The sequence below is a fragment of the Oenanthe melanoleuca genome, chromosome 1, assembly GCF_029582105.1.
Source record: "Oenanthe melanoleuca isolate GR-GAL-2019-014 chromosome 1, OMel1.0, whole genome shotgun sequence".
In the NCBI taxonomy this organism is placed as follows: domain Eukaryota; kingdom Metazoa; phylum Chordata; class Aves; order Passeriformes; family Muscicapidae; genus Oenanthe; species Oenanthe melanoleuca.
This window is the reverse complement of record NC_079333.1, coordinates 23,247,989-23,274,741: the sequence shown is the minus strand read 5'-3', so window position 1 is coordinate 23,274,741 and position 26,753 is coordinate 23,247,989.

The following is a 26,753-nucleotide window of genomic DNA, read 5'->3' as shown; positions in this document are numbered from 1 at the left end:
TCCCTGTGTAAAGTCAGTTTTGATCCATGGAGCCATTCAAACCATCACAGGTGATTAGTAAACCACATTCCGCAGTGCATGACATAAGATTTCTCCAGCTGAAGAAAGGACTAAGTCATGTCTCTGGAACAAATGCCCCCATGAAATCTCTAGGCCATCCATAAACCAGATTCTGGGATGAAATTTCTGCCTTAATTCCAGCCTCTGTGGGAATATGAAAAGGGCATAGTGATATGTGTTAAATTTATGCATATTTTTCTTTCCTTCTGCATCCAACGTTTTTATAAGCTGTGCCATACAGTCTGTACCTTTTAAGACAGCAAGGCTGTCAATACATATTCTGGGAGAGATGTCAGCAGCCCAGTTGTGATCTAATAAAGCCATATCTTTCATCTAGCATTCTGCAAGGATCTGGAACACATTTTAAAGGCACGGAGAGAGGCTGCACCTGGTCCCAGCCAAACTTTACAGAAGATAATTGCCAAATCACTATGATAATTAATTAGTGTAATGAAAGATTAATAATCTATGGGCATATAAATAAACTGAAGATATAATATGCTGTGTAACCTGAAATATTTACAAGGTTAATAATTGGACATGAATCCTGCAATAGGGCAATAGTTCAGTCTTTCCCAGAAGAAAAGATTTTCCCAGCATAGCTGTTCTGGGATGAAGATCTACACTGTACGTATAGGCTCTACAGCCTGAGCCCCCTAACCTTGGGGTAGGTTTTTTTGGTGTTTTTCTCAAGGATAGCTTGGGCTTTTCAGTCCAGCTCCTCACTGACTGGTTTGTGAATGGCCACCCTGGAGAAAGAGAGCAGAGCCCAAGCTGTCAGCTCCAGTGGATCCTGAATTCAACTACTGACAGCAGAGTAGTGTGGAAGGTATGGGGTTCCTCTTCCTCTGAGGAATAAACTTGGGGGGGCTTTACAAGAAGGCAGGATGTGCGGAGCCCACAGAATTCCCACAGAATTATAGCTGGAAAAGAATAATGAGGCTGTGAGGTTATTGTGGAACTGGCCTCTTCAGGAAACCTGCTTATGGGGGCAGTGGGGTGGAGTTAGGAGAGAACTTTCCATGAAAGACTGAGAAATAGGCTTAGCAGATGTCTTTTCTCTCTAAACTAAATTGCTGTGTTTATTCTAGCTTCATTCTTTTTTTCTGATGTTCAAATAACCTTTCTGGTTTAGCAGAAAGAGTCACCAAGAATATATGTGGGCTTCTGTCTGAAGTTTCTGTCCCAGTAGTGTTGCTTTCCAATAGAGATTGACAAAAATAGCTAACATAGCAGAGGATTGCTTTGGGCTCATACTTTTCCAGGTTATATTTCCCTCCCAGGGGGCATTTGGCACAGGTTCAAGGTTTGGGAAAGGGGTTCTATCAGAAGTGTTGTACAAATGGTCTTTTACCTGCAAGGTAAAAATGAGAAAGTGAATGGCAAGAATTTCAGAAGTTATTTATGGAGTGTTTCAAAGGTTATTTATGATCAAGGCTGTGATTCTATACTCTGTATTCTGGCATGTCTCCTGATGGGGATGTGATGAAGAAAAAAGGCAAGAGGGTTTTGAGGTTTGTGGGTGATCATCTCAAACATTTTCTATCCCTGCTGTGTCTTCCTTCCAGATACTGGACTTCAATGACTTCCAGGCACTTCCATGCCAAATGCAGACTGACCCTGACTCTGAAAGGCTCTACTATCCCATTAGCAATCCCCTGAACTATAATTAAAAATAATAACGACAGTAGAGCTCAACATCTTCAGTTAAAGGCTATGCACAAGCAATGTATGTGAATTAGCACCAAATCAAGATGGAGCTGTAATATTTGGGGTTTAATGATCTGCACTTTAGGTCTGCAGAGATCTAGTCTGACTATTTGGTTCTGTCTTTAGGTATTGACAATACTTACAGAGGACAATTAAAAAAAAAACCACCTCAAAAACAAAAAAACCCCCACTTTTTGGTATATCTTAGAAGTAATAATATTAAGATTATATTTTCATTGTATTTTAAATTATGATTTGTAAGTGGATAGGAAAAATAAAAGAAGAACAGAGTCCTCTCTGACATCACCTGGTATGACAAGGACAGCTTTCAGAAAGAGCAGAGTGATGGCCTCCAACCTGCTGCTTGTGGTTGGTCCCCATTTTTAATTTTCTAGCCCAATTTTAATAAGGCCATCAGTAATTCAGGCACACCACAATTCAGCACCATCAGCCACTGAATGCCCTTGTGGTTCACTGGTGTAACTATGTCCTCCTGGTCAGTGTGAAATGGTCTTTTTGCTTCTGTGATCTAGCAAGCACTTGCAGAGCCAGATAGCATGCAAAAGTTCTGCTCAAGGTGACCTCTAATCTGCTTTCTGGCCACTATAGCTGCACCAGGGTTTACTGTTGTTAAATGGTTTGTAATCAAGATCCTGATTCTAACTTTTAGTCTGGGTTTATTTGGAGTGACTTCTTGGGTCATTGCCATTAGTAAGATGTTCTCAAGGGTTGGCCCAGGACTCTAATTAGGTTTTTCCTTGATGACAAGTCTATTTAGGTAAGCTACTTTTCTCCTTGAGTCTGTTCCCAGAGCATCTTGTCTGTATTCAATGTGAAATTACAGAATCACATAATGGTTGGGGTTGGAACAGATCTCTAGTGATCATCTAGTCCAACACCCCTGATAGAACAAGTTCTCTGGAGCAGCTTGTACAGGACTGTGTCCAGGCTGGTTTTGAATATCTCCAGAGAAGAAGACTCGATGGCTGCTCTGTGCAGCCTGTTTCAGTACTCAGTCAGCCTCACAGTAAGGATCTTTTTCCTTATATTTAGACAGAACTTCACATGTTTCAGTTTGTGCCCTCTGTCTGTTGCTGTGTCAGTGGCAGTATGAGAAGAGACTGTGCCCACATTTTTGACCCCAGCCTTTATGATACTTCTATGCATTGATAAGATCCCCTCTGTGTCTGTTCTTCAGGCTAAACAGAGAGACTAGACAGTCTTCCCTCATAAGAGAGATGCTCCAATCCTCACGAAACATAGAATTGTAGAATTCCTGAATTGGAAGGGAGGTGTTGTCCACCAGGATTCCCAGGTCTCTCTCTGCAGGGCTACTTTCCATCAAGCCAACCCCTACTGGTGCACAGGGTTATTTCTTCCTAGTTGTATCTCACTTGAGAACATAATAGCTCTTTGTGGACTGAAATCAGCTTTAGTTAACTCAGAGTCTTGTAAATGGCCCTTGTGATCAATGAACTGAACAGAAAAACCTCTAATCAACAGAGGAGATGTCTCTGAGGCTTGGACTTCTAAAATTAGAGGAGGAATGGAACCTTAGTTATTACACTGTGGATTTTGACACATTCATGGAAATAATTGTGACAGCAGAGATGCAAACCTGGAATTAAAACTAGTGATGTGAAGACAGCAGTGTCAGATATGCTAATTTCTAGAAGAGGTCTGAAGGGAGACTTTACTGAACTGCATCTACTACACTTAATCTGTGTTTCTGAAAAAGAAAAGGATGTGCCTTTTTCTTTTCTTTCTTTCTTTCGCTTTCTTTCTTTCTTTCTTTCTTTCTTTCTTTCTTTCTTTCTTTCTTTCTTCCTTTCTTCCTTTCTTCCTTTCTTCCTTTCTTCCTTTCTTCCTTTCTTCCTTTCTTCCTTCCTTTCTTCCTTCCTTTCTTCCTTCCTTTCTTCCTTCCTTTCTTTCTTTCTCATTGACTTTTGAGTTAGCTTTCAGACTTCATAACTTATTTGGAGTACAAGAATGTTCCTGGAAAAAAAAAATCTTTGATTCTTGCAGTGTTGCTTCAGAGACAGATTAATAGTTAGAGAATGAAAGAAATACTTAATCCAACTCACTGACAGGGCCTATGAGGTCTTTTTTTTCACCACATTTCTCTTTCTTCCATGTTGGGGGATATGAATTCTTAGAATTATGCCTTGGGGAGTTCTTGGGCTGAAAAATATCTGCTTGTGGAGATCAGAGCACTATGTTTGAAACATTTGTGTAAAAATTGCTGAGAAATGCAAACCTGTACTAATAGACTTGCTGCACAGGTGTCATTCATCTACTACAAATACTGAAAATATTTGTAGTAGACCTCCATACTTTATTTGTCTAGCTGTTAGGAAGGTTCAAGCTGCTGGTGCCCTTGGTTGCATGTTTTCTTTACCTACATTTGTGGGGAATGGGAGTTATACTTCAGGCTATTAATTTATAGGGGAGTGTACTAGGAAAATGCTAATTGTAGTTGATGGTTTTAAGTTTAGTATCTGGTGCTTGTAGTCTTTGTTTTCAGGGCTTGAAGGGCTCAGAGTGCTTCTGCAGCATACAATACCATAGCATTCACTGTCTTGCACTGACTGTCTCAAAATATCATATATACACAAAATGCCTAGTAGTAAAGGGGTAGGAAAAACCTGGGCTTGAGACAGTCACCTACACTTAGGAGCATCTCATTTCAACTGAGAATGAGCATGAATATAAGCATAATTCCTCACTGTAGGTGACTGGGAACTGTGCAGTCTGGCAAGATGGGCACTGATGGCTAAAGAGTTAATGTTTTACTAGTGGAAGGACATATTACTTATATTCATTTGCATGGTTGGGAGCAAGCCTGGACTATTCATATGAAATTACTCCAGCTTTTGACTTCTTGCTCTTATCTGTTCCACCAGACTTTCTCTCATGACCCCATCTTTTCCTACTCATTCGAATTTCCTGACAGAAAAAGAGTGTGCGAGGGAATGCTGTCTGCTGCTGCTTGTGCTCTTCCTCCTTGACTAAATAATGGTTTGCCTCCAGGCTGAAGACTAGCAGTAAACTGACAGAGGAGTGGTGTCGGCTTTTTGTTCCTTGTGCTCTCTGTTGTCCATACTCATGATGTCCCATTGATGATAGCAACAGTGGAGACTCTAAAATAGACAAGAATCCTCAAGCTGGGGAGTGTGCTTTGAAGTGGTGGGTGGCCTTGGCTGAATTGTCTGTGTTAAGCTCCTAATGTTGCCATGGATGCAGCAGTGGGAGCAATATGGGAGGGAGCAATTACTCTCTGGTCCAAAGTAGCTTAATACTGTAGGCAAAAGCCAGCAGCAGCAGTGGGGAGTTGATCCAATTTATATGAGCTGGGAAAGGAGCTGCTTAGTTCTGCTGGCTGTCCTTGATAGCTGAGAACAGTTGGTGTACTTGCTAGATGCATACAGGGTCGTGAATGCCTCCTCTGCCTAAGGGTAGGTGCAGTGGCAATATACTTGACAACTCACAAGGTGTCATATCATTAGCCTGTAATTTTCAGTGACTTACTGTGTGCCTTCTGTGCCATACTCCCTGAGTGGTCTAGGCAAAGTGAGAGTGCTTTCAGGTCACACAGGTCTCTCATCACTGTCTCCTGTTGATCTTAAATCAGTACAAATCTGTAGCATGTTGTGAATAGGGCAAATGCAGCAAGTTGGCCACTGCCTCCCTTCTCATTACCATGAGCATCTGAATCACTGTCTTGCACAGCTCTCCCCTCTTGGAGAATGCACTAGATGCAAAGAGTGCTGGCAGGCTGGTCCCCCATTCACCCTGACTTCCCTGTGTGAGAGAGGAGGGTGCAACTCTGACCTTCCATGCCACGTCCTTCCTCTCATGTCAGACAAGTTCTGCAGAGCTCAGTCACTCCTCCTCACATACTGCCAGAACTTCCTTTGCTCTCCCACCCACAGCTCCCCGTGCCATGGATTAGGAGTTGAAAACACACAGGAGAAGGTTTCTGCAGCACAGAGTCTGATCCACAAGGAAACTGCTGCTCTTTGGTAAGTACCCAGAGAGGACTGGTGCCTCTGAATTTCCACAGCAAATAGAAGAAATCCACACAGACACATCCTCAGGTCTTTTCCATGTCTTTTGCAGTGTAAGAATGTGGGTCTGCCTAGTGATATCCCAGCATGGGTCACCACCAAAGCTCTAGCTCTCTGAGAATCAGCCAGTAAGCAGGGCTTTGCTGAAGTCGTCTAAATCTAGTGAGATGCTCCTCTAGTCCCACTGTTCCTTCCCCTCTCTCTATCAGTGACTGTGAGGAGAGAGATTTTGTGTCTGACATAGGAAATATTGTTTTCCAGGGATGTGGTGTGGGGCTATCCACTGATGTTCTGGTCCTTTGCCTTCTCTACTCAGAACACCTGTAGGAAAATGGGGATATACTCACTTCCCTGGAGGAATGGGATCTCCAGCAAGATGCCAAAGGAGGTATTTCCTGTTCTAGCTAGTGCTCATTGTTGTATGGGAAGAGGAGCAAGCAGTGCAAGCAAGAATACTGAATTTCCGTACCCCTTCACTAAGTGAATGCTTTCAGAATAAGTTGTTCCTGAGTTATCACATCAAAGGCTTCAAACTATCTGCAGCACAAACACACCCACTTTAGGCAAATGAGCTTTTTGTTCACTCAAAACTCAGCACTTGATTCAAGTATCAGCTTTTCCACATCCTACTGTCCCTGAAGCTATGGATGTATAGAATAATCCTGTAATGAATGCTGAAAAGCCTTAGTCAGGTGCTAAGTGCCTCTCTTGAGCAATGTCTTAACGGGGCAGAATGGCTCATTTTGTTGCAAACTGAGATGCTCAGGTTTGCAATCTGGGCATAGCAGAAACTGAGGTGCCCAGATTTGTTAGAGTAGGGTCTAGCTCCAAACCTGTTTGCATGCGAAAGGAGCAGCTTCCTAGACTTGCTTGTACTACAGAGGCTTGAACAATATAACTCTTGACAGCAGCCCAACAGCAGCTCACAAAATCCTGCCATGCTCAGAGGTAAGAGCATAGCTTACGAGGAAAGCCACAGGGCTTGTGACAATCAAGATCCACTAGTCTGGAGAACTGGGATGAAATTTATCTGGACTTCTAGGATAAGAATTGGATGTTACAGAGAAGGCTTTGTACACAACACACTAGATGGCTGCAACTGTCCCTTTGAGATCTTTATGAACTTGAAGTCTTTCAGTGGGACAGTGGGAGTCATGCTAATCAGAGACCTGTTGACAGTTTTGTGGCTGCAGAGAGCTAACTGCTTTGCAGTGCCTCATTTCCATCTCCCTTCAAACTTAATGTGAAAACACCTGGTCAGATAACCCTCTCTCCTTGCCTACTCTTGTTGGCTTGATATATGAAGGCTTCAAGTAATTCTTTGTGTGAGGATTCAGCAACACCATCTTGCTGCATTCTGCCACTTGCTTAGCACTGGTTGCAGTACATAACAAAGCCATCTGCAGGAGACCCATTGCTCAGTGTAGTACCAAACCGAACTGTGCTGCAGTGTTTTGTTTCTGTGTATTGTGACCGAGTTGTGCCACGGCAGGTACAGAGAGCAGAGAAAGAAAGGAAAACCTTTATTGCTCCCTGAGGCAGCTGTGTCCTCTCACACCTAGTGTTTACAGATGCTTCCCATAGAAAACGAGTCTGATGACAGGCAAGTGTCCATGTGGTGGGCTTGGACCTTTCACAATGCACATACAAAGTTTCATGGCAGCAGGGTGGGTGCCATTGGGACAAGCATGCCTGCTGAACCAGGTCTCCAGGGTCAGCCATCCCCAGAGAACTGCTGGCTTTTAGGCAACTCAATCCCTCTGTTTTCCCACACAGGCTTATTTCTGGTGTTCTTCTTCTTTTTAGCGTTACTGAAAACTCTGGAAACAAAATTCCATCCCCTGATAGCAGGCCAATTCAACTGCAGATTCCTTTGTGCCTCTGCCAGCAGTGCACACCAAATGCAGAGCTTGAAAGAGTTGCAACATCCAAGTCTCTGCTTCTATTTCCTCTGAACTCTCCAAGTGATTCCTCGTTCAGGATGAAATTGCTCACACTTAGTGTAAGCTCAAAGGATTTGTTTAGGAGTTGTGAGGGGGATTTTGACAAAATTGACCTGGCTATTTTTGAGTCACACAAGTTGAGAAATTTTTTTTAAAAGGAGGCTGTATATATATTGTTAAGAAATGTTTAAAGATAAAGCTTGTCACAGATTAAAAGAATGGATTTTATTGTCACGTATGATTGACTCTAGCAGTAGCTGTGTTTTTCAGAAGTTGGTGAACTAGTTAAGTTCTTGGCTAGTGAACTCAAAATGAACCACAAGCACCAATATATCAGTAAAACTGATTTTTCCATTACAAACACCATGGGAGTGAGGAATTGCAAATAAGAATGTAACCATACAACTGGAAGCTGTATTTCAGAAGCATTTTCCACTAGCCTTAATTTACTCAGCATAATTTTAAGCTTAGCTTCAATCACCCTGTTTACCAGCCCACATGTGTGTGACCTACTCACACCTGCTCTGCCCTTTCCTGTCCCCACAGCCCCCCATCAACATTCCCACTGGCACCACATGGTTCAGCAGCAGAGAAAAGATAGAGGGACACCTTCTTTCAGTGTACAACCACAGGCTAGAAAGACACCAGTTCACATCAGGTCTGGATTAATGATTCCTGAAGCAAGCTATTCACTCACAACTGAGCTAGAAGTGTTCAGTGAGGCTAGAAATTTTATTAATGAAAGGTTAAAATGAGAATCTTTTTCCACTAGAAAATACTGACTTGGAAAAAAATGCCTGAGGGATTCATTTGGTATGTTTAAAAATTTCAAGGAAAAGCATTTTCAAAAAGTCTTTTAGAAGCTTTTCATCAGAGTGAAAATACTTGCCAAGTACAGCAAAGGACTGGTTTTTTTTTTTTCTTTCATGCAGGTTTTAAAAGTGATTAAAATAAAATGTCTTCAGTAAAACATATTTTGGATTTTCAAATTTCTCAATTTAATTTGAGAATTAAGTTCCTATTCATTTTGGGCCAAGGAAAATAAATATTAATCAGCATGGCATTTATCTTGCATGCTTATGATAGAAGACAAAAGGAACATGCTCTGTCTGCAGAACCTTCTCCTTCCTCTCATCCACTGAGAGCTTTTGAACTTGTCCAAGGAGTACAGAGATAAAAGAAAGTTCTACTTTCTTTTGATACAAAAATTGCAATATGAAGCACCTGTTACTAAAATACAGAGAAGCTTCTTGCAGCTGAACATTGCCCAGAGGGAAGCAGACTTTGCTAATTATCATGAAATGTTTGAATGTGGTGTTCTGGAGCTGCAAGAAAGTCTTCATGGCCAGCTCTGATTTGGTGTGTTTGAATTAGGATGGATTCCAGGAGTCACAGGTAAGCACGACACTGCTGAAGAGATCCACTGGGAGTAATGAACTAATCAGGAAATATGTCTTTGGTTGACAGTAGCAGCATGCCTTTGTCTGAAGGCAGCGTTTGTAAAGAAGTTATAACCTCAGTAAATATACAACTTCCACAAAGTGGTACATGTGACTAAGCAGTCTGTGTGTGCTTTGCTTCATGGTGTTGGACAAGCTGTCTTACTTCTTTACTTTTGGATGTCTTTGTTAGGTGGCATGGACTTCTTGCCTCCATGTTTATTCAGCATCTATCACAGTAGGAACCTGTGGATGTGACTGTAATACAAACAACATTGACAAATCCATGTTTCCATGGCAGGCTAAAAATCTTTTCCTTCTGTACCAAATAATGGCAAGAGTAAAAAGTACTTACTTTACATCCGTAGATCAAAAACCTTCCTGAGCACTTCCTGTAAAAGATTTCCTGAAAAGTGGAACTGACTTTAATTGTGCTGCGTGAATTGGCAGCCGGTTGTGGTCTGAGCTTTTATCTCCTGGATGCTAATTTTGGGAACTCTGTCAGTTTCTGTGGAAAGAATGATGATAAATCTTCTGTACACTTCCCCTCCCCCCCCCAAAAAAAAAAAATAAGGGCACATCTGTTGATTGCTATGTCCAAAAATGAAGAGGGGAAGTGATTTTTACCCAGCCCAGCTTACCAAAATCCAGCTTCTGCATTCCAGAATTCAGAAGAGCTGTTCCATGGTGGAAGAACAATCCTTTGTAGTACATACAAAGGTCATTCTTTACTGAGAGAGGGTATCTTCCTCCTTACAAATAGAAAATTACTTTCCCTTCACTGTATTTTGGAAAAGTGCACATAAATACTACATGCCCAAACCTTTTGTGGTCAGCTGGAGAAACACAGGTACAGCTTGTGTCATGCCTTTAAACCTGGTTCCCTTGTGTTCTCTGAAGAGGTGTGGGTCTGCTTCCACTCACCACACTGGGAGGTTTCCAGAAGGGATTGCCCCTTAGAGCCAGACTCCACACACGTATGCGCTGGGCTTCTCACAGTACCTGTCTACCTCTGGATTAAATTGCTCTCCATGAAAAATATTCGGCAGTTTTTCCTCATCAAAGTCCAGGTTTTTGATTCCCAAATAGAAAGCAAAAATTCCCAAGAGTGTCCTTAGGCATGAATACTAGCATGATAGGCAGAAGAGCTTTGCAAGACAAGTGAAAAAGCTGTTAAGTCTCACCTTTCCTTGGCTTGGTTAAGAGCAATTTATTCCTCTGCTGTGAAGCTTGTTTGGGGCACATAGTGCTTTTTAAGTACTGCCATCAAGTTTTCTTAGTTTGAAGCACCTGAGTCTTGAGGGAAACATCAGTCTTCCAGGACTACTACTGTCTCTCTTCCAAACACAGTTCAGAAAATGGATTTTTTTCATGACAATCTTCAGTAGTGTTGGAATGAAAGTACTGCAGCAGCCTTTAAGCATAAACTTCAGCCTCATCTTCTTTTCAGCAAATTGAAACTCTCTTCTCAGGCACTATAACCTGTATATTACTTCCTGATCTTGATGCTGTTGCCTCTAGGCTGATTTTTTTTTTTAGACCCAGCCAAGTGTCCTGGACAACTGACTTTCTCCTTCCTCAACAGCAGGACTTTCTTTGTTTCCAAATAAATAAATTACAATACTGCCTTTTTACTTTACTTTGGCTTGACTACCACAGTCCCACCATCAGAGAGTACAATATTTTTCCAAAGATATGGTTCTCCGTTCTTCAATTCCATATTCGAAGACTTCTCGCAGGGCTACTCTGTTCCATGTGTCATTCCAGACCTTCAGATATGGGATAGCTGTATGTAAACTCTATGCATCTCTAAAAGCAGGGGTGCTCCCTCTGGACTCAGGAAGAACATGCATCCTCTCCCAGAATGTCACCAGCCAAGCACATCTCTGATCTTCACAGGGAGCACGAGATGAACCCTGCAAACTTCGCTACTCTGGCTGTAGATGTCCCAACATCCCCCTGCAATGCTGCTGAGAAAGGAACCACATGCTATTTTGATGATTAGATTCTAGCTCAGAGTTGCAGGAAAGGGCTGAAAGATCCATCTCCCTCTTGAAGCCGGATGGATGAACTGAAGCAGCAGACAGAGCCCGAAGGGAGAAAAGAAAGAACTGGTATTAATATTAATACATATAAAATATATACTATGTGATGCATCTCTCTTCTCACACATCCAATGATCATCTATCCTCCCTCGCTCCCCTCCCCTTTGCCTCACTATGTCTATGGAGTAAATGTTGGATTTACATTTTCAGTCTATTTAAATCTCTCATTTTTACTGCAGTGGAGCTGGGAAAAACTTTAACTCTCTGTTTGCTGTGCTCTATCTGTCAAGCAGTGGAAGAAAGCAAAGCTTTTCTCCAAGGTTTTCAAGTGTTTCTACAAACTTCTTGTCTTTATATCCTATAGTCCCAAATGGGCAGAGGCCACTGAATCTAGCTGCACATGTACTGCAATTTTATGATTCCAACACCTTTTTTCCACCCATGCACATATTTAAAAATCAAATGCTTACAATACTGCATGATTACCAGTTAGCAGTTCTTGGAATCTTTGCAACAAAAAGTCCTTCTGTGTCTCTTGGCCTTCTGCAATGCTAAGGAGAGTTAATACACTTGAGCACACATTTAAAGGAAAGAGGTTCAGTGATGTAGCTGAACTTGCCACCTACTTGTCTGGGAGATCCCAGGTGAAAAAAATGTGAATTTATTTCACATTGAGCCTCCTTCTAAAGGCTGTCAGGGCATGAACTGTAGACCTGAGCCTGCTGTATAGCTGTTCCTGCACTTGTAAATTCTGGGATAAATACAAAAGCCTTCACATTCTGCCTGAATAGAAATTTTTGGGCAAAAATGTTTCTATGTCTGAATAGAGTGAGGCATCATTAACCTGACAATTATTTTGTTCTGTGTTTGTATTCAGGAGACCTCTCTTTGGTCATGCAATAGCACATTTGTACATTTTCAGGAACAGCTAGAAGAACCAGGAGCAAAAAATAAGACTGGGGTTAAAATCATTCATAGTATTCAAGTTACCCTGGATTCAGGTTTCCTTTCAGACTTGACTGAGCAAAAGATGAATCTAGTGAGAACTTCAGCATTGTCTTCCATCCTTCCTTAGAAGCAATTACATTGAGAAGGGAGAGGACATGGATGGTTCTAGGCAGACATGTCTCTGTGGCCACTCTGTTATCTTTTACTGGGATTGGGTGAACGTTCTATCAAGAAATGAGTAAGAAATGTTGCCACCTAAATTAGCAAGAATGTGTAGCAATTACATTGAGACAGACTGGACTGGCACTATCATCAATCCCATATTAAAAACTTTTCTTGCCTCCTTTCCGGCAACTCTGACTCCTTTCCTCAGTAGCTGCTTCCCACAGTACTGACTCCTTTCCTTACAGGCAGCTCCACACAGCACTGACTCCTTCTCTCCTCTCTGCAAGTTTCCTTCTTTCTTCTGCACGACTGGCTAAACCCCAACCCACTCTTTTCCCAGCTGCCTAACCCTGTCTGTCCTTCACAGAACATCCTCTTACCTTATCTGTCCCTTGCATGACCACATATCCCTTACCTCATCACAGCACAGGCAGAAGACCCCATCCCAAACTGCAGCAGACTCTAGGTCTGCAACTGAACTTGTAGCTAGCTAGCCCACTCTTTTATAACACTCATCCTCATTGGGCAGGCAGATGTTTCCATTCCTTGGTAATCAGTACTGCTGTAATTCACAAGGAAAGACTGCCTTCTGCACTATCCTTACAAGCTATTCTCCTACAAGAATGCAATAGAAAGAGTTGAATAGAGGACAAGTTTTGAAAGACTGGGAAGCATCTCATGGGTTGAAGGATGCAGTCAAGGCACCCATTGATCATCATACCAACATTTAGCAGGGGTGGTTCAGGCACAGGCAATTGGCCATTTGTCTCTCCCACTTGGTATGGAAATGGGAACAACTTAAAAAACAACATCTTCCCAATCTGGTGTGCGGAGACCCAGAGAGGTTTTCCCAGCTAGGGAATGCAACCTCTGTTCTGTTCCCTTGGTCAACCCTGTGCCCTCTCCCTGTTGGTCAGCCTTTTGGTCACTCCCACCCTAATTCCCTGTTGGCCCTCTGTCCTGGCCCTTCCCTTGTGGCACCCTAGTGTCCCCTGATAATTGGTTTCTGATGTTTTCCCCGCCTGCTCATCCCATGTACTAAATCTGGACCTTCACAAGAGCCTTTGCCTTTGTTCGTCAAACCCTGGATCTATGCGTGGCTGAAATAAACATCTCTGTATAACCCTCACAAAGGCCTTTCATGCTCATTCACCCCAAGCAACATCTAAAGGCAACACTGGACAGGCTGATGAGTGACTAATACTCTGATAACTACACCATAGTACTGTGTGACATGTTCACAATTGTATGGATCAGTGGGTGGCAGGCCCAGGAGAGGAAAACAGGGACCTTGTGTGGTGACTGAGCAAATCCTGGAGAGGCCCTAAACTCCACTGTTGCATTTCCCCAGTATAGAGACAAAAGCAAGCCAACTACCTTGTTTCTCACTTCAGAGGAACTTGGGCTCTGAAAGGTTGTGTCTCTCCATGACACAGGGTCAGAGGAGGAACAAGGCACTGCTGCCTCCCTTGCCAGCTAAAGTGCAGACAAAGCAGCCCTTCCTGAACAACTGCCTCAGAAATCTACTTTCCATCCCGGCCTAAAGGTAGAAGGTGGATTCCAAATATAAGGGCTGCTGTATGATCACCTGGGAGGTAGGATCTTTGGCCTATAGGAAATGGGAGTATGTTCTAAATTTTTTGCTGATCTCCATCTTCGCCTTCTGCCAGAGTTTGCAGTGAACACTTCCAGAAGGTGCTGGGTTTTTAAGATGTAGTTTTGGCATGCTGGATTAAATTTTACAATGATTCTTATATTGTGGCTATAATCAGCCTTTGCATGCCACATTGCAATAATCTCCTTTGCAGACATGCAAGAGCAGGTGGGTGGCAAGTCAAGTTGTGAGGCAGTCACAATTAAAATATCTCACAAATAAAATATCCCTTAGCTCGACATTCCTCATAGATCACTGCCCAATATGTGTGCTGTGTGTGGAATGGGCTTTCTGTGCACCACTCTAGGATAGGGTTATTAAAGCCCTTGATAAAATACACATGCAAGGTGAATTGTGGAGTGGGAGGAGGATGAGGGTGAATTAAGGTTCCCCAAGCAGGCTTAGGCCTAAGTGTTTGCCAACAAGTGAGTGCTTAACTTGGCAACGTTAATAACAATCTTTTATGGTAGGTTTATATATGAACAAGAGGGAAGATGAATCACATTGCAGAAATAAAGTCAAGCACTCAACGATGTTGAGAATTGGTTTGGCTGGTTAAGGAAATAAAGGGCCCTTCAATCAGGGAGCAGAGAGCTAATTGTCTCATTAGCTTATCTGCCTGGGTTGTATTCCCCTGAGGACAGGGTGGGAGATGGAAAGGAGACAAATGAAATAAATGAAGCAGTCCTTTGGGAGGAGGATTTTCCTTAAGAGCCAGAGTTAGTGGCTGTACTGCAGTATGCCTGGGTGCAATGGCTCCAGGGCTTGGCTGCTTTAAAAGGTGAATCGTGGAAGATGGTGGAAAATACCCTGGAACAAAAAAGATGGGAAGGAGTGAGGGAGCATGACTAGGGAGAACCCTTCTCTCTCTGCTTCAAGCTTCCCTGTCCCACTCTTTCCTTATGTGATTTTAGCACCTTAACATCATGGTACTATGGTTTTCATATTGAGAAGTATTTAGCAGACCTGAGACACCAAGCTAAAATTCATACCAGAACCTCTTGGCAAAGCCACTGGGGATCAACTTGCACTGGCATATAGCACCCTGGGAACAATAGTACCCATGAGATATTTCCATAATTCAATATATAGCTTTAGGACTTACCATTCATATTGTGATCAATCCTGCAAGGTGTTCTAACACTACTTTAATACCAGGGAGCAATGTAACACAAGGGGCCTTTCCATCAATTTTTAAGTAAGATCTTTGCACCAGCAAGTTTATATTCAGCAAAACATATCTTCTGTGTTTTTTCATGTCTACAAATCTACTTGCATGCTTCAAATGACTTCTTGCCTTTTTTTCCTTTTTTTCCACTTGGAAAGGGAGTATTTCTAGGGTTGTTTCAGAGCTTCCAGAGAAGGTGTTGGATGCTGAATCACAAGATTTATTCTGCCACTAGAACTAGCAGCAGTGTCTTTTGGAATAGCTGCTCTTGTGAAACTTCCTTGCAAATGCTCTGTTAAAATTGGAAGGAATTTCAAGTGCTGTGCTGTTCAGCCTACAAGCCCTGGGGCTTTGGGAAGAGGAGTTATCAGGAGATGCATTCTAATACAGACCTTCACCCATCTTGGGAGGTTTGCTGAATACCAACCTGCTGAATTTAAGCCTGCTCCTGAGATAATATGGCATTAGTCCCAGTGGGTATAATCTTATAAACTTATAGGGAAATACAGAAATAAAAGGAACTCTTGTAGATACCAATAGCTGTGAGTCAGGCTTTCTGTGAGTGAATGGATGCTGACTGCTAAGATAATTCTCTGACCTACATGTTGCTGTGGAACCTGGAACTGCATCCAAGCTTCCCAGTATTGTCCACCACAATCATTCAACAGCCCAAGATCATCCTGAAATGAATGAACTAAATCCTGGACTTAGTAATATCTTGTAGTGTTGCATTGCTGAAATATCACTGGGAGAAGGATTGTCTTCAAAACAGGACTTGATTACAAAAAGAAAAACTCCTTTGACAGAATTTATAATATTTCTAGTTTAAAATAATTTCCTGGTTTGGCTTTTAAATATGTAAGAAACCAAACTATTTCCCATGATAAAACCTGATAAACTGCTTCTTTGATGTGAAATTTAGTGTTCTGTTATGGGGTAGGAGGTGTAAGGTGGGGATCCATTCACATCTGTGGCTGCTCACAGCAGGAGCACATTTTCTATCTAATTCCACTGATTTCATCAAGTCTGTTAAAGGCTTCCAGCCTTTTAAGAGCTGATTGCAAAAAATGCATCCAGAGATGGAACAGTACTTAAAATTGTGACCATGGTCTCAAAGAAAAAATCCTTTAGGACAGAAGAGATGTCCACAAGGGAAGCTAGTGAGGAATAGCTGCTTTTCCCTCTCTTCCCATGCTGAGGGCCTCTCAGAGGAATACATACCTGTTTCTATGCCATCTGCTATTTTCATTGTTTTCTCCATCCTCATGTAGGTATCTGTTTCTATCTCTCTAAATCCCTTTGCCTTTTCCAAAGAGGAAAATGTCATGGTAACAGGGTGTGTGGGGGTAATACAGGCTTTTGGAGTCTGCAACCATATTGGGCTGTCATCCAGCCCACCACGGATCTCAGAGGGAATGAATTCACCATCTGTAGAGATCTGTAGAGTCCGTGTCTCACTGCAGCCATCTGTTAAGCTCCTCAGCCCACTTGCACTCTGAACAATGGCAGTGCCTTTCAGAAAACCTGTAGGAGATCATCCCTCCCTCCTTTGGGTGACAGTGCACTCCTGAAGATGAGTATCTGTGGTTCTGCAAGAGACTCAGCTTTTTGTGGCAGAAAAAGTATTTGTGTTCCCAATCTAAACATCATAAAGCTCATGAAGAGCAGAGCATGGATACCTTGAGGTTACTGTGTCTCTGGGACTACTAACCTTCTCATCATCTACGGAAAGAGAAAGATCTTGTAACCTGCTCAATTTACCATGCATAGATGGTTCTTCTCAACCTTCTGTTTCAGCAGGACAAAACACCATGAATACCACGAACATCAGCAAAGGTCCTGCTCTCCTTCACTTAGAGAAGACACCACAGATGAAATCTTGGCAGCACCACTCTGCTGGCTTCAAAGTGAAACTGTTGAATAGGCCCTGCCTACTGTCTTACTCTGATCCATGCTTCAATGGGAATCATTTATCAATCAACCTCTTAATTCCTGCAAGCACTCCTATTTGCCTCTCATGCTGTAAACTGCCAGGCAGCAGGGTGTAAGTAGTCACTGATCTCCAATGTATCAGAGACAATCTAGTTAGTGCCCTTATTAAAAGGCTTAGTCTGCCACAAGCTTATGAAACCAGGCTATTTTTTCAGAGGCTCTTCATTAAGGGATGACTTAATTCAGGCATGTCTTTTCAAATTCATTACTGCACTGACCGGTCATCTGCTTCGCCTTGTTGGAGCTAAATCAGAAAGCTGCTGTCGGGTGGTGGCTTCTCTCCAAAGGCAAGGATTTCATCTGGTCCCAACACCAAAAGCTGAAACAGCTTCAGAGACAGGGCTGCCTGATTCCCCTACTCCCACGTGTCTTCTTGGCTTACCTCAGCTGCCTCCTAAGAGCTGCTGCCGCTTCTGAAAGCACGTGATTCCTGGATTTGCAGGGTGTTCCCAGATTTGCTAGGTAATTCCTGTCTTCCTCTACCCACACACACATTACTTGACAGACTCTGAAGGAAAGAAGGAAAACTTCTCAATTAACATTTAAGAGAGAAACTTGCCTTTATTTCACTAGAACGGGAATTTGCTCTTTTTGCCATTGTTTCACCACCTCTTTCCTTTGGTGCAGTCCATGTGAGAAGAACCTCTCTTTTTGCCATTGTTTCACCACCTCTTTCCTTTGGTGCAGTCCATGTGTGAAGAACCTCTCTTTTTTATCATCTCACCTGCTGCTACCTAACCTTTGCAATCTTTATACCAGGCCCAGGGCTGCTGTCTTTTCAAATTCTGGTTTGGGAAACGAAGTTCTCACAGAAGACATCAGAGGGGAGAAGACTCAGATATGAACTGTAACAGGGAAGGAAAATCTGTTGCCCGCCAGGAATAGGGCTTTGCTTGCAAAGGGAAGGGCCCTGATAGAGATGTCTTCTGCCACTAAATGCTACTGTAAACAGGGAAGTTTACAGTCAAAATGTTCTGTCAAAGAGCTGTCAGAGAGTCAGACAAATATTTAAAGAAGCAGATTTCCTCCTGAGGGTGAGGAAACACTTGACAGTGCAGCTTGGTAGCTTCCAGCCCTGGGGACAAATATGCTTGTCAACTCTGTATCCAAAGGTCAGTGAGAGATGGAAAGGAAATGAAAACTAGGAAAACAGCCAAATAATTCCTGCATCCAAACAATCACGCATGGACAAGAGTCCTATAGCTGTGGTGGATCTTTGTAGAAATAGGTCCTTCTCTCTACAGTCTTCCTGGGGAGGTGTGGGGACTCATGTAGAAGATCAGCCCCTCTACCAGCCGCCCTCTGCAGGGAAGCAAAGCTACATGCAAAGCTGAACCCAGAGGGCTGTAGCACATGAACTGTTACCTTCAGAAGCACACAAAGATATTCCAATAGATTTACACGCAGATTTTTCCCAAGCCAGACACTGAAACTAGTTCATACACATGAACATGCACTCTGAAGGGGTCTCCTGCTGTAGAGGAAGGAACTTTGTGTAAACAAATGGGCAGCATCTAATATCTCCAAATGAAATTAATTTCTAAACTTATCTGAGCGAGTAGGACAAAAACATTGGTCTCAACAGACCTGCCAGGTAAGTAAATTGCTCTGTATTTGATAAACATGTCCTCATGTTTATCATGTGTCCTAAGGAGTTGAAATCCAGGTCAAAGATACACCTATGCCCCTGGCTCAGAGATGCTGGTCTAACTCTTGTCCACTTTTGACACTGGGGTGTGACCCGACCAACCAGCTATCCAGGGAAGCGAAGAAAAGATGCTTACATTCTCTGCAAATGCCTTTCTGCATGAGATTTTCCTTTTCCTAGACATTTGTTTGAACCTCACACTTTCCCCAGCCCTTGCAAGAGAAACGTGGTTGTGAATCTGGGCTCTCTCCTCTGTAAGCATCAGCTGTGGGAAATTTAAATATTGTCTCCTTTGGCTATGCTGTCTGTGGAGATTAGTAATCTTCTTCTTTTCCTACCTTCCCCCATGTGAGAGCCTGGTGCTCCAGCTCCTTCCAAGCCACTGACCTAGTTCTCCCTGTCCCCAGGGATGGGCTATGCATCCAGGTCCATCCCATGCCAAAGGCTGGGCCAGCACAAGGGCAGGATGGATGCTGCCTGTGGATTAGTAGCACAAGCAGCAGCAGCAGCAACAGCAGCAGCACAGTGCACACAGATTGAAAGTGGATTTGAATATGGGCTCTTGAAAAATATGAGATAGTGCACAATATGTTTTCCTTGGTGGTGTGATGTATTTCAAACAGCTCACTTCCATCTCCCGCACTTTAATTAGCATGAAAATTGGCCAGTTCCACAATCCCTTTAAATACATTCGGTGTGTTACCAAATACATTTCAAAAGCAGTTACATACAGGGAGGCCAGGGCCTGGGGGGGGGGATACCAAACACTCTCCATTTTGATCTAACTCATTACTAGCCTGTTTTGTGAGAAAGCAGGCTGGTGGATTCAAATTCAGTTTTTGGTGGGAAAATGTCACCAGAGAATACCTAAGTGCATCAGACTGCAGCTCTTTGGCTGCTGGGCTGAGAGACTGCAGTAAGAAGGCAGGAAAAAAATGAAATTGTTCACATCCTGCTTTCTACCTAACCTGAAGGAAGACCATAGAAGAAGCTGTCAGGATGCTCTCTGGTCCTGGGGACAGGTTCCTCCATGATCCCCCAGCTATCACTCCAGCCAGCAGGACTATCTCTAGAATATATCTGTCTGCTGGAATCACGACAAGAGACTGCTGTAGGAAGGAATTGCTCATCAAATGTATTCTTGGGTTTTGTTAGGTGGTGAAAAACAGCATACCTTGTCTAACCCCAGACTGAGACTGTCTCCAGGATTACAATTTCCAGTGTCTCTAAAATGGCTGGTAGGTGGCTCACACACATTTCCCCCCTCCCCTATATTGTGCCCCCAGTGTTGCTGGCTTCCTCAGTGTGGGAGCTACAACATGAACTGAGGTTCCTAGGTTTACCCACAAATGTAGCTGTGTTGACACAAATGAGAGGAGCACACAGGGCTGAGAGGGCAGGAAGGTACAGCAGCCATCACAGCAGCTGGGAGATGCTGTGCCTAAATATTTTGTGATGTCAGTCATTCAATCAGATGATTTGTAGATGGGCTCCCCTTCCTTTGTGGTACTCTAGAGACACCACTTATGCCTGTGGATAAAAGCCAGTATTGCCCATGTCTTTTCAAACATGCCCTTAGCTGTAGTTTGCAGTCACTCTCCATCTCTGGGCCAGCCTCCTCTCCTTTCATGCACTCCAGAAACCTCTAGGCTAGTAATTTTTACCACCAGACCCTATTTCCCTCCTTCCCAGACCCATAGTGTTGCATGGGATGCCAGGGTTGCCTTGCCCCAGCTCCTGAGAGATCCCCAAACCCCACAGGGCTGGAGAGAACACGTCTGCTGTGGGCACTGTCCACTCAATTGCACATAGTGAGGAACATGGACAGTAAAGAGGACGATGAACTTTATTCTACATGCTAGAAATTGCTCTCCCCAGCCTCCCCCTGGCACTGCCAAGGAGCAGAGAAAGAGATGGCAAGGGGGAAAGGAAGAGAGATCTCAGGAGACTTCCTGAAGCTGCTGGCCCATGTCCCTGGTCAGACACAAATTTCCAGTGGGCTATGGAGGTGCCCCAGCAATTCCCTCCTGTATTTTCCCAGTGCTTTAAGAGGTCAAGGATGACAGAATTTATGTTTTGTTGGGATGGTGGGAGAAGACAGAATTTTGGGAGTCTTGAGGAGCTGCAACTCCCTTGTAGCATCACTATATGCAAATGCAGGTCATTTAATGGAAATGTATGCAATTTTATGCAGATTTAAAAGCTATTGACTTTCTGTCACAAGATGTTGGCAGCTATGGTATTTGTTTGAGTCTTTTTTTTCCCTTTTGAGCTTTTTTTTTTTTTCCTTTTGGAACTTAAAAGAATTAAATATTCATAGAAACATTTCTATGAGTCACAGGGAGATAGTACATCAAGCTGAAAAATTCAGATGTGTATCCAAACTTTCTCAAAGTGCTTTGGGATAGGAAGTGGGAGTGGGCAGTTTTCAGATGCAGTCTGTAGGAAAGCCTTTTCCACCAGAACTTAAATTTGGGCTAATGGTGACCCAGCAACCTTTCTAAGAATAAATATGGCTTATTCTTGTTTAGTCAGAAAGAAGCAGAGAAAATGTAAGTGGAAAAGTAAAGGAGAGGTTGCTCCAGCTTTTAGCACAGAGGCAAGTCACAGGCAGTGAGTGTTTTGTCATTGCTTTTTGCAGCTTTCTTTGTATTGCCTGGAGCTGGAGGTGCTTGCTTTCAAGACTCAGGACAGTAGAAAAAAGATCAGAAAGGATTTGATCACAAAACAGGTGTCAAAGCAGAGATTGCATTCCTTTTTTATTTTATCCCTGATTTGCAGGGGTAAGTTCCCTTCTCTGGAATATGTTGGATAAAGACCTGAACTTCTAAATAAGTATTTTAGGATAGATGGCTTTGTGCAGTTTAAGACGACTTATAAAACCATGTCAGTTTCTTGTTGGACCACTGCTCACCCTGTGGCAGAGAGCTGGACTAGATGGTACCCCACTTGCAGGGCATTCTCCAAGAAGTCACAGGGACCTTCAGGAGTCACTCCCTTACTTGGGTGGAAAGGCCTAAATTTTATGGTCTTACAGGCTTGATGCAAAAGTCAGGTATTTTTAAGAGGTGGTTTGAGAAAGGCTAACATAAATTTTCTGAAATAGCCGTAATAGAAAGGAGGCCTTTACAGCTGGCTGAACTGATATGAGTTAATTTGTTCCCATCTGAATGTTTGTTTTTAATGATGCTGGAGATATTACTCTGTTTTAAGACTGAAGTATTAAGCATGGTTAGAACTCTTGCCTGAATTAGTGTTTATCTCCTAACTAAACCTAATGAAAAGTAAATCATGTACAGCCAGACCATAATAAAGCCGGGGCTCTGTATCCTTCTATAGCCTTCTCCCCTTGGTTAGAGTACTGTGTATTTTCTGGCATAAACTTTGGGCTTAAATAACAGGAAAGATTTTGTTTCCTTTTTTAACATCTTGATTCAAGAGGTGTCTTTCCACACACTCTCTAACATTTGTCCTCTTTTGACTTCCTAGCTGGTGAGACTTTTTAACAAGTTAAGGAATTTGCATCTTGTAGTGGATTGACCCTGGCTGGATTCCAGGAACCCACCAAAGCTACTGCATTACTCTCCCGCACAACTGGAAAAAACAGGGGAAAGAAAATATAGAAAAAGGTCCATGAACTGAGATAAGGACAAGGAGAAATCACTCACCAACTACCATCATGGGCAAAACTGAGATTGAGGGTATTAACTGAATTTACTGCTAACAAAATCAGAGCAGCATAATGAGAAATAAACCATTAAAAACACCTTCCCCTCCATCCTTCCCAGGCTCCATCTCCCCTCCCTCAGTGGCACAAGAACACAAGGAATGGGGGTTATGGACAGTTCACCATATCACAGAATCACTAGAGACCTTTAAGACCACCAAGTGCAGCCCATGCCCTAACACTTCAACTAAACCATGCTCAGGGAGAGGGGTCCTTGCCCTGCTCCAGCATGCAGTCCCACAGGAGACACCTCCATGACCTTCTTCAATGTGAGTTCCTCCCAAAGGCAACAGTTCTTCATTAACTGCTCCAAAGTGGGTCACTTCTCCAAGGGATGAGTCCTTCAAGAAACAGCCTGCTCCAGTGTGGGTTCCCCACAGGGTCACAAGTCCTGCTAACAAACCTGCTCCTGCAGGGCTCTTCTCTCCATGGGTCCACAGGTCCCTGCTAGGACATCCCACAGGGTCACAGCCCTGTCTGAGGTATCCACCTGCTCCAGCATCCACAGGCTGCAGGTGGATCTTGAACCTCACTGACCTCCATGGGCTGCAGGGGCACAGCTGCTTCACCTTGGTCTGCACCACAGGATGCAGGGGAATCTCACCTCCAGCACTGGGAAGACCTCCTCTCCCTCCACACCAACCTTGGTCTGCAGGGCTGATTCTCTCCCATACCCTCACTCTGTTCTGCTCTCCTCTGAGTACAAGTAGAACTCCACAAAAACTTTGTATTTCTTCTAAAATGTGTCATCACAGAGGCATTACCAACATTTCTGATGGGCTCAGTGGTGGGCCCACCTTGGAGCCAGCTGGCAGGGTTCTGCTGGACATGAGGGAAGCTTCTGGCATCTTCTCACAGATGCCACCCCTGTAGCCCCCCTGCTACCAAAACCTGGCCACACAAACACAATACACACCTGAACCTGAACTTGAGACCCTCAGATGCTTGAGGCAGAGAGGTCTGTGGTGATTTGTGTCATGGATGGTGTAAACTAGTAACTTTGTTACTGAGATTTTTGCTTTGCATTTCAAACATCCCAAGCCTTAAGTGGCTCAGCCTCTGCTTTTGGATCAAGGAAATTCCTGATTGTTTAACTTTACAATAGACAGAAAATGTTCTATCCATTAAAAACCTAGCTTTTATAAAAGCTGCAGTGTTTTATTTTTATGTCTCCATTGCCATGGAAGTTGCCACAGAACTGACCTCCTGTCTCTGTTCTTTGTTTCAGTTCCATTTAAAAAAAAATGTTTTCCGCCACTAAAAAAACCCAAACCAAACAAAAAACAAACAAACAAGCAAAAAACAACCCGAAAAAGCCCTCAAAACTAGAAACAAGTATCAGAATATCAGTTGAAAATAATGCTCTGCTCTAGTATTTTCCAGAATACAGCTTCAGAAATAGTAGCTCTGAATGATGTGGGTCTCATAATCTACCCTAATAAATGGCTAATTCTGAAATGTGCTGATACAATCTTCAACAGCTACTTCACTTCCAATATTTTTTTTTTTTTTTTTTGGTGTAAATATCATTAAATGTTTTCTTTTCTGCTTGAAGCTACCTGCAGCTGCCCATTTCCATCTGTGGAAAGTCCTCACTTCCTACCATCCTGTCACACAATTCAAGAAATAAAATAAATCTAGTGCCATGTTTAAGATGTAAGGGCTATGTGTATCTATTATCTAGCCTGGCTATAGTAGTGCATCTTATATGTCCCAGTTGTTTTGTGTTTTCATACATGTGAATAACAGTCAGGACCTCTCACATACTAAATTTATTTGAATGCAATTGTCATCCCCTTGGAAAAGCTTTTTTTTTTTTTTTTTTTCTTCTCAAAATGTTTATAGTAGTCATAGTTCTATATATGCAGCAGCAGAAAAGTCCTATCTTCCTGATACAAGTCAAATTCCAGACCTCTTTCCAGACCTCCACTTTGGATACAGAATATCTCTCAGGAGCAGAAAAGTCTTTACACCTGTATGCTGGTCATTGCTTGGGCTAGGCAAACACAGAACACATCTGCAAGAGACAGGATCCCCCACACTGCAGAGTACATGTGGGGAAATGGAGAAATGTCTGCATAAGAGGTGACTCAGAAGATACCATCTAAAGGAGAGGTAACAGCCAAAATAAAACCCACACTCTGTGATAAAGGCCGCTTGAAGCAGAAATATCAGGGGTTTTGGTTGGGGTTTTTTTTTACTGCTCTTCCTCTTGTCTGTATTTGAATACATGTTAGTGAATGTGGGTTATTTGTTTTAAAGTCTCTTTCTTCCTTATCAAAGGCTGTCTTCTGACTTCACTCTGTGTTTTGCTGGAAAGATGCATTTAGTAATGTAAATGTGATTCTTCCCTGTGGCAGCTGCAAAGAATGGCACAATTCTGTCTGTGCTTGCATTTGCAGCACATATTTGCACAGAAAGAGAGTAATTGATGGATGGGAGGGATGGCTCAGAGATTTTTACTGTGTTGTGCTGCCATCCTTTCAGCTCTAGGACATCCGTCTGCAGCCAGCCCTGGATGAGTTTCAGTGTCCAACTAGAGGAGCAGAGCAGGACAACCCAAAGCTGGCAGGAGCGAGTGGGCAGAACATGAGAATTTGATTTGATATTGAGGCTTCCCAAGCCTGCAAACATTTCTCTTTCCTAAGTGTTGGTATGAACAGTTAAATGCAATGTGAAATTCCTCCCTTGCACGTAGGTCCTTGGCATGCCATGAGCTAATGGAATTTAAATGATGGACTCTGCCTATCAATCAATTTTGAAGCCTTATCTGTTTGTCCTCTGTAGTGATTCTTTAAAAAAGAAACAGAGCTGTCAGGTTTCACAGGTCTGGAGAAGACTTTTCATGCCCATCCCTTGGCACCCTCCAGTTTGTCCCAGAGCTTGGGTGCTTCCAGCACAGCAGCCTTCAACCTCATCATGGGTTTTCTTGCTGGGATAAGCTGATTTCACTTCAGGGGACTTGGAAGCAGGATGAGGTGTTCCTTTTGTTGTGCCATTAGGATGTACAATTCCAAATATGTGGTCCTGCTGTACCGCTGTGAGACTTTCTATGGAGCCACATGAGGTGGGGACTGAAGGCACTATGAAAGATATGGGAAACCCTGTGAGAACCAGAGATTAAAGGGGTTAAAATTCCCTAGTGCAATTTCTCTGCTTCCTTTTCCCAAGGGATATCAAACCCCGTGGGATCTTTCCAAGGCCTACACCTGACTATAAGAATTATGGGGGTTTTGTTTTCCCTCCAGTGGGGGAATGGAAACCATAGTATGAACCTATGATTAATCACAACAAACCAGCAGCTCATGGCTAGAATGCTAACTAAGGAATGCACAAACAATGCTTTTGTGATCATTCTGCAAGGGTGTTTTTTTAAAGGGGAAAAAAACCCTGCCAAAAATGTGTTGAGGATTTTCAAATAATGAGTACATTCGAGGAAATTTTGATTTTGCTCAGGGACCATCTGCGAGCAAAGAAAGGGACTAAATTCTTTCGGCAAATTACTGCCTGCAAATTATTTTCTCAGCACTAGTTATGAACATTGTAACTGCACATCTAAAAATGTATTATTAACCTGAGAACTGGGGGTTTAGAGACCACAGACTGTGAATTCTTTTCTTTTAGGTGTTTTTTTTTAAGTGTCCCATGGCACAAGAGACACCTTCAGCTGGAAACATCACGAGGTTCAAAAGGAGAACCACATTTACTAAAGTACTAAAGTTCTAAAGTATTAAAGTAGTCCAATATGATAGACAAGGATAAATTTTAGAGCATATTCATGTGGGAGCATCTGCAAATGTATAAGTGTTGGGGTTTGGATACAAAAATGAACTATCTGATCTGCTGATGTAGAAAGATATTGTAAATAAAATGTGTTTAATAGATTTGAAGCAGGAGAATTTGATATTTGGGAGCTCAATTGGTTGCTCAGTGCTGGGAATGCCGTGGAGAGCAAAGTCCTCGGATGGGCACTTCAGCAAGGGCTGGCCTGAAGTTATGGAGTGAAGTGGAAGTTTTCTTGCTGGCCCCTTCATTTCACCAGGGTGGGGAAGTGAGATGGATGGTGGAATTTTAAAATGGTCCATGGCCCATCAGTGTGCTGGAAGTCACTCACAGCTTGAACATAGTTGCATCTCAGAGGTGGGTGGATGCTGCCAGCCCTGTGCCTGGCCATGTGCCAACGATTG